At 54.8% G+C, this 12,400-nt stretch overlaps 1 protein-coding gene across 1 annotated transcript in view; it reads right to left on the bottom strand.

Annotated features, from left to right (window-relative positions):
* The window catches only part of DRC5 (dynein regulatory complex subunit 5), a 21,071-nt gene extending 8,671 nt beyond the window's left edge, over positions 1–12,400 (bottom strand). The window contains exon 1 of the mRNA XM_086745946.1: positions 12,289–12,400. The gene's annotated coding sequence lies outside the window, so the exon portion shown is untranslated. The remainder of the gene's footprint in view (positions 1–12,288) is intronic.

The raw sequence follows: 12,400 nt of genomic DNA, 5'->3' as shown, positions 1-12,400 counted from the left end.
TGGTAAGATCCTGCACAGAAGACAACTGCCATGTAGTTGTCACATGCCACAACATCCCTCAGCAGAACAGCGCTTTGATCCCAAAGAGCTCCTCATTTGTGAAGGGCATGAGCCAGACAGCGCTCCCCAGATGAAACGTCTTGTGTCCTTCCCCTGCACCAGGCTGCTCTCTTCTCCTCTGCCCTCCCAGTTTGTGCTGCCTCGGTCAGCACGGGCCCCTCCCTCCCTGAAAGCTTTGTAGCTGGCTTTGCTAGTGCTCCTCCCTCTGCTCCTTCCCCTTCCAAAAGACATCTGAGGAAGGGCCTGCAAAGGAACCAGCAAAAGGGGAAGAGCGGAGATCTGTGAAATACCGAGGACTAGAGGAGAGGAGCAAAATAATTCATGCTGTGCTGCAGCAAATGTGTCAGCCAAGGCTTCTTCAAATGCTCTTGAAGCAGGTCCAAGAAGAGAGGAACTGTTTCAGAATGAGAGTCAGAAAAGGGTGGAAATGGTAGTGACACGGCATCCTCCGGGACAAAGCAGGAGGAGGAAGGGTGCCAAGGGCAGGGAAGCTGTATTTCCTGGGAGGCCCTGGTGTATGGATGACAAAGGCAAGGGCTGTAGAAAAAAGGCAGCCTGGTCTGAAGAAGGGTGGATGTGGAAGGAGAAGGATGGGCAGATGTGAGGACTGGGAGCCCTTTCTCTGCAAAGCCCGCTGCCCCTAAAGGAAGATGCTGTGACAATGGACCACCACTGAGGGGGAAGAGAAGCAGCCTGATTCTCCACAGCACACTGACCCAGCTGAAACCCAGCTCTTGGTGCCTAACGGACTTTAGCAGAAGGGCAAGGCACAGCCAGATGGCAGTGAGGTGGCATTAACAAAGAGAAGTGACTGGGAGAAATGTTTTCTCCTTGCTCAGTCCTTCGTCCTACTCAAAAAGCATCTGTGCCACTCTATCCCCCAGGCCAGTCACAGCTAACTGGAGCTTCTGATGGCTTTCCTGACCTTTTGCAAGGAATCATTAAAGGCCAGCTGTTGGGGAAAGCCAGCACAGCATCGGTGGCCTAGGATTACTCCATGGCTGCATTCCAGCAGATGATCTGGTTGCCAGTTTACTGATGGCAGATAGATTTTTAGAGGGAATGTAACCCATGGCACATGCTGGACTACCAAAAGGGACCCTGGAGACCAAGTGGGAGGCACAGCTGTGCTCAGGCAGAGCTGAAACCCAGCTCTAGAAGCAATGCAGACCCTTCATACATTGGATGAAGCTCACTGAGCAAAGCTCGCCTGCAGCGGGAGGTCAGCTGGTGTGCGCTACCCAGCTGTAGACTGGACTTGAAGTAGGATGGCCCCAAAAAAGAGGCAGACAGCTCGAGGTGTCTGTGTCTGGGCTGCTGAGGAGCTTTCCCTCGACCTGAGCTCCACAAGTCAGCTCAGCTGATTCCACCATCCCCACTGGGCACTGGGCGTGAAGCCAGCAAAAGCAAGGCTGCCAGAGTGCGACAGCCAGCCCGCAAGGCGTCTGAATCAACCCCTCGCCTGTGGTGCTGGGGGAGCTGAGTCTGATGCTGAGTCACTGCTCGTGCTGCATACATTCCCACCACCCCCAGCATGGTGAGGGACCCCACTGGCTGTGCTTACTGCCAGGGCAAGGGCTGCTTCCACCACTGCATGCCCTCCACCTTGGCTGCAGGAGTCTCACCCAGCCAGAGCTAATACGCCAAGCCAGTTTCCATAGCCGGGTTTGCTAAGTGTGTATTTAAACACTGGAGAAGCGTTGTAATTCACTATCAATAAGTCAACAGTGTTAATACATGCTCCTTCCCACCCACGCTACATACACACCAGTCACCTACACTAAAAAGGCTTCATTAAATGACATACAACTAATAAGGTCATGTAGTAAATTCCCAGTTTATGCCATTTAACACCCAGATTAGGCTGAAAGGTAAACGATACTAAAACTTCTAAAAAAAGAAAAGAAATCACACTTCTCTTCCTAGGAAGAAACTGACAGAAATCCACTCACACAACCAACTGATTCTGCTACCTAGCATGCCTAACAAACCTTCTTCAGTTGAACCTGTTTTGATCTGGAAAGAAGATATTTCTGTTCTTTCTATTCACACCAAAGCCCAGAGAGACCAAAAATGAAGAGTTGCATGGAAACCAGTGACCTTTGCCTGATGCCTCCTACCAGCACTACAGTGATCCAAGAAATGGAGCAACTGTAAACACTGCATTTACTGGAGAGTTTGTAAGCGCTGGACAAATTCTGAGGATGGTTACTCCCCAGCCGAGGTCACATCCGCACTGAAGCTCAGTGTACCCAGAAATCGAGGAACCTCTCATGTCACTGCAGCAGCACCTTGAAAACGCCAGCTGTACTGCAGGTGTCCTGGCCACTGTGCTGTTCCCTCTACTCCAGGCAGGCTGGCGGACCTGCATGTCTGTCAGCGCGCCCAGGTAAGGGTCACTGTCCCCAAAGGGCGGACAGAAACACAAAAGCACTTCAGGACCCGAGCACTGCCCACCGCCGCCCTGGCCACTCCACGCTGCTGGCTCTGACCTGCCGGCCCCCGGACACTCGGAGAGGAGTTTCTCGCCTTGGAGCTGGACCAAAAAACCACCTGGCTGCTGCTCAACGCCCCAGGCCCCACCGGCCCAGCTCCTCAAAATGGTGGCGGCGCAGCCCTGTGCTCCCTCCTCCCAGTGAAGCACCTCTCCAGAGTCCCCGAGAGGAAAGAAAAAGAAGAAAACTCATTAGCCCGGCCGCTTGATTAAGAAGGTCTGCAAACTCACAGTGGAGCGGGGCAGGGGGGTGTCCCCGAGGCGACGGGAGGCCCGCGGGAGGGGGATGCCGGCAGCCTCCGGCCACGCCGCGGGCGTGAAACACGCAGGGTCCCCCCTCGGCCCTGGGGGTCTCGGCTGTCCCTGCCCACGGCTGCCGGGAAGAGGGGTACGAAAAGCCCCCAGCCGCCCGCCCCCGGCCCGGCCGGCCCTCACCCCTCACCCGCCGCCGCCGCCGCCGCCGCCGCCGCCGCCAGTCGTCGGGGACGCGGCCGTTGGCGGGGCGGGGCCCTGGGCGGTGACGGCGCTTCGGCGGGGCCAAATCCGGGGTGCGGGGACCCCCTCCCGGGCCGGCCACACGTGGCAGCCCCAGGTTGGGGGGGTCGTGGAGGAGCTGGTCCCACGTGGCGTGGGGAGGGTCGCGAGTGGGTGCTGGCCGAGCCGGGTTTCCTGAGCGGAGCCCACGCAGGGTGCTGCCCCCCGCGGGCCGCCAGAACCGGTCTGCCGGCTGCCAGGGCTGCACCGGGTGGCGAGAAACAGGAGGGTGGCAGCGGGGTGGGGATTTGGGATTGGGTCCCCCACCCCGTCACCCCGCCCCACTGAAGCTGCTGAAACCCCGTGCTGGAGGCCCACGAGGCCGGGGGTGGGAGCCTTCTTTTCCAGCACGGATGAAGTGCGTGAGCTGAGCACGGCGTCCCTCGCACCCCGCCCCGGCCCAGGGAGCTGCGCCGGGGGTACTTTGGGGGGGGACATTTGCCGAGGTCCCGGGCAGTCCCGCAGTGGCAGCGGCTGTGGCATCTCGGCAGCGTGGTCAGAACAGGGCAAGCTGTGCTCCCCGAGCGATTACGTACCAGGATTCAAATGGTGAATGCTTAATTCTGCTCAAGATGCTTATTTTGTCGCACCTCTGTATTTTAAGGCTTATCAGTATTCGCTACAGTGTCCTTGCTCAAGATACCCTGCCGGTACCTGAAACTGGATTGCTTCAAGGCCTCCCATTTTAGGGCTGTTACCCCTGAATGACAGATTGCAGGCAAGTCTGAGGGGGAGGAGAGCAAACCTGAGAACTCCACCGACAGCAAGATCTTGGTCCATCTGCTGGGTGCCCATCTCTCCCCTCCTCAATCCGCTCTTTTTTCACCCTCCCAGTAAACATTCTCTTGTGGAACAGGGGAAACACCTGAATCCTTGGTATGGCAGCAACAGCACACGTAATGCTGTGGAATATAGGGAGTAAATAAAGGGATGAAACCGTGCATCTCTTCTTTCTCGTTTCTCAGACCTAAGCATTTTGGTATTTGCTAGTAGATTGTCAGACTGAAACATGACTTTCTTTCGCTCCTTCAAAATGCTGATGTGCTCAGTAGCGGGTACATGATGAGCATAGCCAGCCTGTGCCCTGTGGGAGCATTCGTGATACTGGTGCCAGCTCTCATGACAGTCCTGCAACAAAACAATAAATGCAAAGATACACAGATTAAAAAAAAAAATCAAGATTTTGAGGCCGCCTTTGTGAATTTCAAAGATGGGAAATTAGACTTTGGCAGCGATGTATTTCTTTTCTAGGTGTGGCCTGATTCTGTCACTCAGCTCCCAAGAAGACAGTGACACCACCTGTGAGTCAAGCTGGTGTTTAACACAGCGGGGGTGTCAGAAGCCTCGCAAAGCCCTTCACAAACATTGGCCTCACACTGACCATGTTATTCCTGGAGGCACATCTTCAGGGCTTTTGAGATCTTGAAAAGTAGGAATGAGGGCAATATAGAACCATGAATATTTTCCCTTGCGCTGATTTCCAGGCACTTACTCCTGAATTCGGTTTGTGTCCTGAATAGCAAAGGAGATAACCAAAACCCGATCCACAGAAATAGCCCCCCATTGAGTTGTGCTGAATTTCTGAGCTGAGCCTTCAGCAAACCATCAATACTGAAGCCTTTAACCCGCTTCATGGATAATATGATGCAAATAGCACGTTTTGAAGACTTTGTGGTACAGTGGAGTCCAGACAATATTGCCCAAGTATTGCAGTCAGTTGTTGAACTGGATGCCGTCAGGTGTTGAATCATATGCTGAAAAGAAGTAGTGGTACCTGAAAAATATCTGTGTTAACTCTTTATCTACCTTAGCATTTATTTCCATGCGTGTAGACATTAGCACATGTTTCCAGCGGGGTGTGCCATGATGGTTGCTCCTCAAATGCCATGGAGTAGCTGCCTGTGTGGAGGGTAAAACACCCACATCCATTCCCGTATCCATTCCCATTCCCATTCCCCCTGTTTACATTTGAGGGGGGACGATGGGGAAAGGCACTACTTCCTGGCCTTAGTGACTGGAACATCATCCTACCAGCAAATCCCAGGTGCCCTCTGTATCCCTCCAGCTGCCAGTGCTCAGATTTCCCCCAGACAGCGCCTATGGTGCTGTTGTGCGTTATCAACTCCGCTGTCTTTGCCTGGAGCTTGAGGACAGTGTAACAGCAGTCGAACCTCATATCACAACAAATAAATAGGAGAGGAGCCAGGTCCTGCAGTGCCTTATGGATGGACTAGACGCACTAGAAGCCTAGCTTCTCCCATTCTGATTTCTTTGTCTTTTTGAGGGCGTTTGTAAGGACTTGCTGGGAGATGAACCATGTGGAGATGAAAGCAACACCATGTCATCCTGGGAAGGGGAGAGGAGGGAAAATTCTTGCTTTATCTGCCTACGACTTAAGCTCACAACTGGGTGTGATTTCTAGGGCTGGGGCACCAGAAGCTCTGGCTTTGTCAGAGAGCTCCAAATCTCTGCTTCATCCCCAAATGGTCTTGCATGGCACTGCAGGCTGTGCTTGCTGAAGATCATCCAGGGAGAGACACTGGTGGCCTGTATGCAGCCTGTGTGCTGCACGGACCTGGGGAAGTTAGAGACCAAGTTGCCCATCCATGGCTACCCTGAGGAGCTCCTTCTTTTGACCCGAACCTCTGCTCTTACATTTCCCTTCTCTGCTGCCACCCGGGTTTCTTTCGGTAATAGGCTCCAGCAAGAAGGAGAGCCTTGCTGCTCTCAAAGAAGACGCTGCCCCTCCCAATCTAGGCATCTTCCACTTCAAGGTGAGCATCTGAGAGAAGGGGACCCAAGGGGAACCCTCGCCCCAGCAGCTCTGAGCACAAGGATTGCTGACAGCCACACAGCACCAGCAGTGAAACTGTGCTGGGTGTTGCTGGGACAGGGACTATTGCCAGGAATTGCCTTGTGCCAGAGGAGGAGAGGACAGTGCCCAGGCACAGAAAGGTGCCTTTCCTTGCTTTGCTTGGCCACGAAGATGCTCCACAGCCAAGCAGCTCTCCTCTCCTCTAATATTCTTCTTGGTTTCTCCCTGATGTGGTGGCACCAGCACCAGCTGTCTCCTCGGGGACTGCACAAACACATCTGGTGAGGTTTTTGCCTACGGCAAGCGGCAGGCTGTTCGCAGTGGCAGCTGGAGGTAGCAGGAGTGGAAGGGGAACCCCCCTCCTCTCTGTGCACGTGTCCACCCCATCAGCTCTGCTAGTGCATGTCCTGCAGCCCCCTTTGTCCTCACATCACGCTGTGATGGCCAGAAGTCACCGTACTGGTTCAGGATATCACTATATTTGAGTCCTTTATGCCACGTGGGGTGGCTTCTCTAGCTGATGCCTTCAGCGAAGCACCCTTCATCTGTCAGATGTGGTTCATCTCTCCGGGGGGAAGAACCGCAGGCGCAGCTGAAGGTCAAGTTTGAGAGGAGGCGGTTGATGTTTGATGTCTGCCTGACACCAAAGGGATTCACTAGGGCAGGAGCCAGCGAGGTTCGTCCTTGGTGCTGGGGGAGTCCTCTTGCACGGATGGCTTCTACCCTTTCAATGGAAAGTTCAGAGGAGCACAGAAAGTTGCCAAAATCGGGGGGGACACACTCAGTAAATTAAGGACACTGAGGAGCAGAGACTGGCTCCAAAGCCCTGTCTCCAGGCCCTCCTCCAACTGGCTCCCTGCAGTTCCTGCTGGAAAAAAAGAGCTTAAAAGCAGCCAGCATCTCCTGAAGTCCTGGGGGAAGCAGCAAAAGAAACAGCATCCTGGAAGGAGAAAAATTTTGCCCCCTGCACAGCCAGCACTGAAGGACGAGGGAGCAGGATGCTCTCCGTGCTGTTGCTCCTCCTAAAGCTTTCTGCTTTCCCTGGGTCCCAGCAGGAACCGTGCAGCTGCTGACAGCTATTAATAGAGGGAGAGAACGTGGGTTTTGTCTTCTTCTGCTTCCTGGGATGAATAGTAATTACTCTTAATTAGACTGGATTTGGTTCCACCTCCTACCTTCCAGCCCCTTTGCCTGTGTTTGCAGGGAGAGATCAGCCCATCTGCTGCCTCACCGGCTCTGTAGGGAGTGGGGTTCAGCAGCGGGAGCGGAGGCTCATCTCCCCGGGACGTCCCACAGGCTTTGACTACGGATGCTGAGCACAGGGAAGGAGGCAAAGCTTGCCAGCTGGCAGGGTGCAGGAGCTCCTCTTGCCCTGCCCTTTCCAAAGATACATAGGAGCCCCGCTGTGGCGGGGGGGTGTGTGTGTGTGTGTGTGTGTGTGTGTGTGTGTTTGTAAAAGAAATGATCCCACCAAAGCCTGAGGCTGCAGGTGGGTTGGACGCTCTCTCTTTGAGATTAATTAAAGAAACAAGATGGGAAGAAATAATCAGGGGATCTGACTTGTCGTTATGATTGGCACCCCCACCACCATGCATCGCAGCAAGGTCTGCGAAAAGGGGCATCCTTCCTCCGCTGCTCATGCAAGCCAGTCCCAGGAAACGCCTGGACTCATCCCTCATCTCCAACAGGGCACAGCCCAGCTGCCGTGGGGTTAGTTGGGATATGACCTGCCCGGGGTCGGGCGGTTTCCTTCTTACACCACTCCACCTCTGGCCTGAACTCTGATGCAGGAAGGTTTCTTTCATCCAGGTTACTTTAGCGCAGATGCTAAAATAGTGTGTGAGGTTTTTGTCATCCACTGAGGCTGTGCCTCCCAGGAATCATATCCCAAGAAAATGGAGGCAAAAGTGGATGGCTGTTAACTCTTTCCTGTACATCCCAGACTCTGGCTCTGGGGCAGGACATCCTTGGCGCCAGTGTTTGCCCAAGATGTTTGGTAAGGCTGCTCTTCATTAACCCCACCTCTGTACTATCCTGCCCATCTGAGCAGCCACGGTGTCTCAACAAATCCTTGCTGCTCCCCCGAAACTTGGATATATCCCTTGGTTCAGCTCAGCAGCTGGCAACGCTTTCCACCACGGGGACCCCTTTCCTTCAGCAATCCTTGCTGCCAGGTAGGAGGGTGAGAGGAAAGGAGTGGACACACTGCCTCGTCCTGCCAAGCTGGAGCTCCCCAGGAGAGACAGTTTATTTGCTGCTGCTTCTTAGTTTTTAAATTTTTTTTTCCAGATTGCATGTTTGCTTGCCTGAATTGTTGGAGATATGCAGAGGTAAAACAAAGAAAATTATTAAATCTGTGTAAATAGTTAACAAGACAGACAAGACATGGCCCTGGGAGAAGGAACAGGATGGAACAGTAAATCAGCCAAACAAGAAAATACAGAGATAAACAAAGGGAACAAAACTGCTGATAAAAGCCAAAGAGTAAATTACTTGAACTATGAGTGAACTCTCCTAATAAACATAGTAAAACCTCTGCCCTTGGGTAGAGAAAGCCTGTTACCACCAAAAGCCCCTTCCTCAGGGAGCATGCGCAGTAAACAGGGAGGATGGTGTGACTTTAAGTGAAGATGAGGCATCATAAGAACCTGTGGGAATGAGGGTGACTACGCATGGCTGTAAAAAGTCCTCATAACTGTTGCATAAATGCCTGCCGTGTGCTAGCCAAGGTGTGCGAGCTTTGTGGATTTACCACCTCACACCCACTCTGCGCAGAAATGAAATAAACAACTATCTCGACTCTGGCTGTGGTCAGCTCACTGCACACCAAGTACAGAACCCAGATTTTGGGACAACCGAAAACCTTCCTGTGGCCGGGATCTGTGCCCGGGGACCTACTGGCTCCTGTTTGCATACGCCTCTCTCATCACTGCTGGAGGCCTCTCTGCTTCCCTCTCTCTGAGATCCCTCCAACGTCAGGCCAGAAGACTCAGGTCCCTCTGCTGCCTCCCACTCAGCCCCTCGTGTTGCATCCAAATGCCAGATGGCAAACCAGGCTCTGGCAGGAGCTGTGCCAGGCTCCCCTCCCTTTCTCTCCACCCTTCAATCTACAGAAAAAAGACGGAGAACCAGCACTGCCGGATTTCAGACTGCCACGTGGGATTCAGTTGCAGTGGGATGGATGCAGGAGGTGCCGGCGGAACCCCAGACCAAGGGGTGCCAGGGAAGAGAGGACCCGCTCTGAAGATCTCCCCTGTGCCCAGCTCCCAGGCTATGCTCTAATGAATAGGCAATGCCTAGGACATGACAACAGCCACTGCTTCCTCTGTGCTCCCTCACCCTATCCTTCCTTGCTTGTTGGAAAATGTCTTGTTCAGTTGGGGTTGCTCACCACCACTGGGTGCCTGCAAAGCACAGGTCTGAAGCTTCAGCAAGCTTCTCCTGCTTGGGGGCAGGACAAGCCCCCAGGTCAGGCCACGAAGAAGGTAATTAATAGAATAATGCTGGTCACTGAACGCTTTTGCTAGCCATCCTGCTCTGCACTTCTGTTCCTTGCGAAATGAGGTGCCACTGTGTCCTCACCAAGGGTGCTGGATGCGGCCAGTTCCCCTTGGCCGCGCTGGCTACGTTCCCCTCCACGTTCCACTTGCCCGCTGGCTGCAGGGCCCTCCGACACGGACAGCACCACCTGACTCGCCAAACCTGGCAGCGGGTGTGCGAGCCAAGCTGGGGCACTGCGCGGGAGAGCAGAGCTGGCTGTATTTCCACTCGGAGGAGGGAAAGCATCTAGTTAGTGACTTCTATTCCTGTCTGGGCGTGTTGAAGCCTTCACGACATTCAGAGCAGGTGTGAAGCTTTTCCCTTCCCAGTTAGTCGGAGGCTGTTTTCCAGCACTCTCATGGAGATACTCTGTTTTGCGTGGTTTCTTTTTTTTTCCCCTGGAGTGATCTGTGCTTTGTATTTTAGCTTGTGACTCTGTGTCATTCCCTTCCCTGTCCCAATTTCCACCTCTCCCTGTTGTGCTGCGGTTTGTTAAACACAAGGTGTTTGCGATAGGGGTAAGCACTCTAGAGGGATGTGGAAGGGCCAGACAGCACACAGGGAGATTTTGAAAAGCCCGGGGCTGGCAGGGCAGCATCTTTCCCTCATGTGGCCACCAGCAAGCAGCTCGGAGGTCCAGGGGCTTTGTTATATTTGAAATGAGGGCATCATCCCTGCTTGACTTATTTACCTTCAAGGCCAGCTTGGTTGTGACTGTGATACCCCTTACAGAGGGACCCCCGATACCCCTTGCAGAGGGTCACCCCTTCCCTTGAAGGCTGGGGCACACTCCTCAGAGCCTGACCCACAGAAACGGGAGAGCAGTGGGGTGAGGGTGAGCTCTTCCAGCATCCCCCTGAGCCAGCTGGGCTGCGTGGGTTGGGGAGGTGGGGGTACCTGGGGAAGAAGGTGCCTTTTCCATCTCTCAGACCCTTGGTGTCCACCAGCTGCAGCTCTGTACATCCCACATCAGCAGTTGCAGCGTCTGGTGTGGGACAACTGGTGGGCGCAGAGGAGGGGGCCCTGTCCACTCTGTTGCAGCAAGGACGATGTTGGGGTGGTCGCCATGGCGGGATTCAGACACTGATGGGATAGGACAGCCTGGGAGCTTGCGCGCCAAGGGCTGCTGAGTTGACACTGTCTTTTGGTGCCCTCTTCCTCCCGTGCACCTCATCCCTCCCGGGGCAGCGGAGCCCGGCACTGGCAGGGCTGACGAGCTGCCAGCTGCCATCACCATCCTTCCAGAGCCACGCTCTGTGACAGATCCACTTCCCACCGCTGCTGTGCCTGGCTCACGGGCATTCCCTGGCCCTGCAGTGGGGTGTGGGGGCCATGGCAGCTCCCCAGCCCCCTTTGCCTTCCCTTTCAGGGCTTGGCTGGTGGAGCAGGGGAGCCCGAGGCCTCGCACCGCGTGCTGGGGGCAGCTGGGCGCATGCTGCCGAATGCCTCCAGCTGCAACTGTCTGCCACTGCTTGTCTGCATGTCTCTACCATGTCCAGCAGCATCCCAGACCAGCTCGGGGAGAATCACCGGGCTTCCCTCTTGAGCCCCATCACCGCGTTGGGATCACGCTGGCAAAGGGACCCTGGGCTCAGCCCTGGCATGGTGCAGGCTCTGCTTGTAGCTGCCTGGAAACGGCACTCTTGAGGGTTTGCTCAAGGGCCAAAGCTTGCCCGATGCCTGCAGGGTGCCTTTGAACCCACAAGGAGTGACCCGGAGTGTCCCCAAGGACTTCTGAAGTGCCAGCCATGTGCCAAGCTCAGCTGCTCCCTCTGTGCCTGGCCTGTCCCCCAGTTACACACTGCGGTGCTTCCTCCAGGCCAGTGTAACGCCTTCCATCCCTGATTTCTAAGCCCAGCTGTACCCCTCTAAGGCCTCCAGCTCCGCCTGCCAGGGTCAACTCGTCCTGTTTGGCTGTGCTTTCTGGCTGCACTGCTTGGTGGGTCTCTCCAGCTTCCATCTCCCTGGCTGGGTGCCTGGGGCTGGGTGCCCAAAGGTGACGCTGTTCCTCCAGGGCTGGAGACCTCAGCTGCAGAGTCCTCGCTTGCTGTTTTCTCAGCAAGGAGCTGCCAGCGTGGGAACTCCCCGTCCCTCAGATGTGGACAAGGGGGTCTCCTCTCCCAGAGCCTGGCTTTGTCAGGGAGTGGTGATGCCCATAGCAGGAACACCCCAGACATCCCACCCCATGCTGCTGCTGCAGTGACATGAGAGCCAGCAGCTCCCGGGTCGCTCTCGGGGCGACCAGCTTGCTTCAGGGAGCTCTCCTGGTGAGGAGGGTTAGGACAGACCTCCCGTCTCTTCCAGGTGGGTGATTCCTGTGTTTCTAACAAGACAAGGGAAGAAAATTAAAAGCCCAAGTGAGCAAAGAAGCCAGGCTGAGCCAGGAAACGTCAGAGAGGCCTCTGTCAACACCGCAGCTGAGGCGAGCAGGCAGGCAAGCAGCTTTTTAATTATTGATGGTGCTTATAAATAAGTGCTGGGACAGGGAGGAGAAGGTTACAGCGGAGCAGAGGAGCCGCTTCTGTGTGGGGGAGGGAACCGGAGAGCTCGCTTGTTTTAAAGGTCATTTAGTTTTGCATCTCTTTCCCCCCTTTTCCGTAAAACTCGGTGATATTTGAGTTGATGGATTATCTATCTTCCTTGTGCGGCTTCTTCTTCCACCTGCCTAACCGGGCCAGCTGGGAGGAGGAGGAGGAGGGAGGAAAGGCAGTCGCAAGTAGAGGCAGCAAGGGAAGGAAGGGGGAGGGAGGGAACACCGTCTGAAATGTGGGACAAACAGGCAAACGAGGAGACAACAAAATTAGTAGAGCAGCAAATCCCAACCCAAGTGTAAATAATTCCTCACCATGTGAAAAGAAGGTCTACGTAGGCTCAGATTTGTCTTCCCGTTCCTGGAGCTCAAGCCTGGGCAACCTCTGATGCAAAGCAAGAGGGAAGCGTGTGAAACGAGGCTGGGC

Source organism: Chlamydotis macqueenii, chromosome 3, assembly GCF_036417535.1.
Source record: "Chlamydotis macqueenii isolate bChlMac1 chromosome 3, bChlMac1.mat, whole genome shotgun sequence".
Classification (NCBI taxonomy): Eukaryota; Metazoa; Chordata; class Aves; order Otidiformes; family Otididae; genus Chlamydotis; species Chlamydotis macqueenii.
Note: the sequence above shows the minus strand (reverse complement) of the source record. Positions and strands in the feature narration are given on the sequence as shown.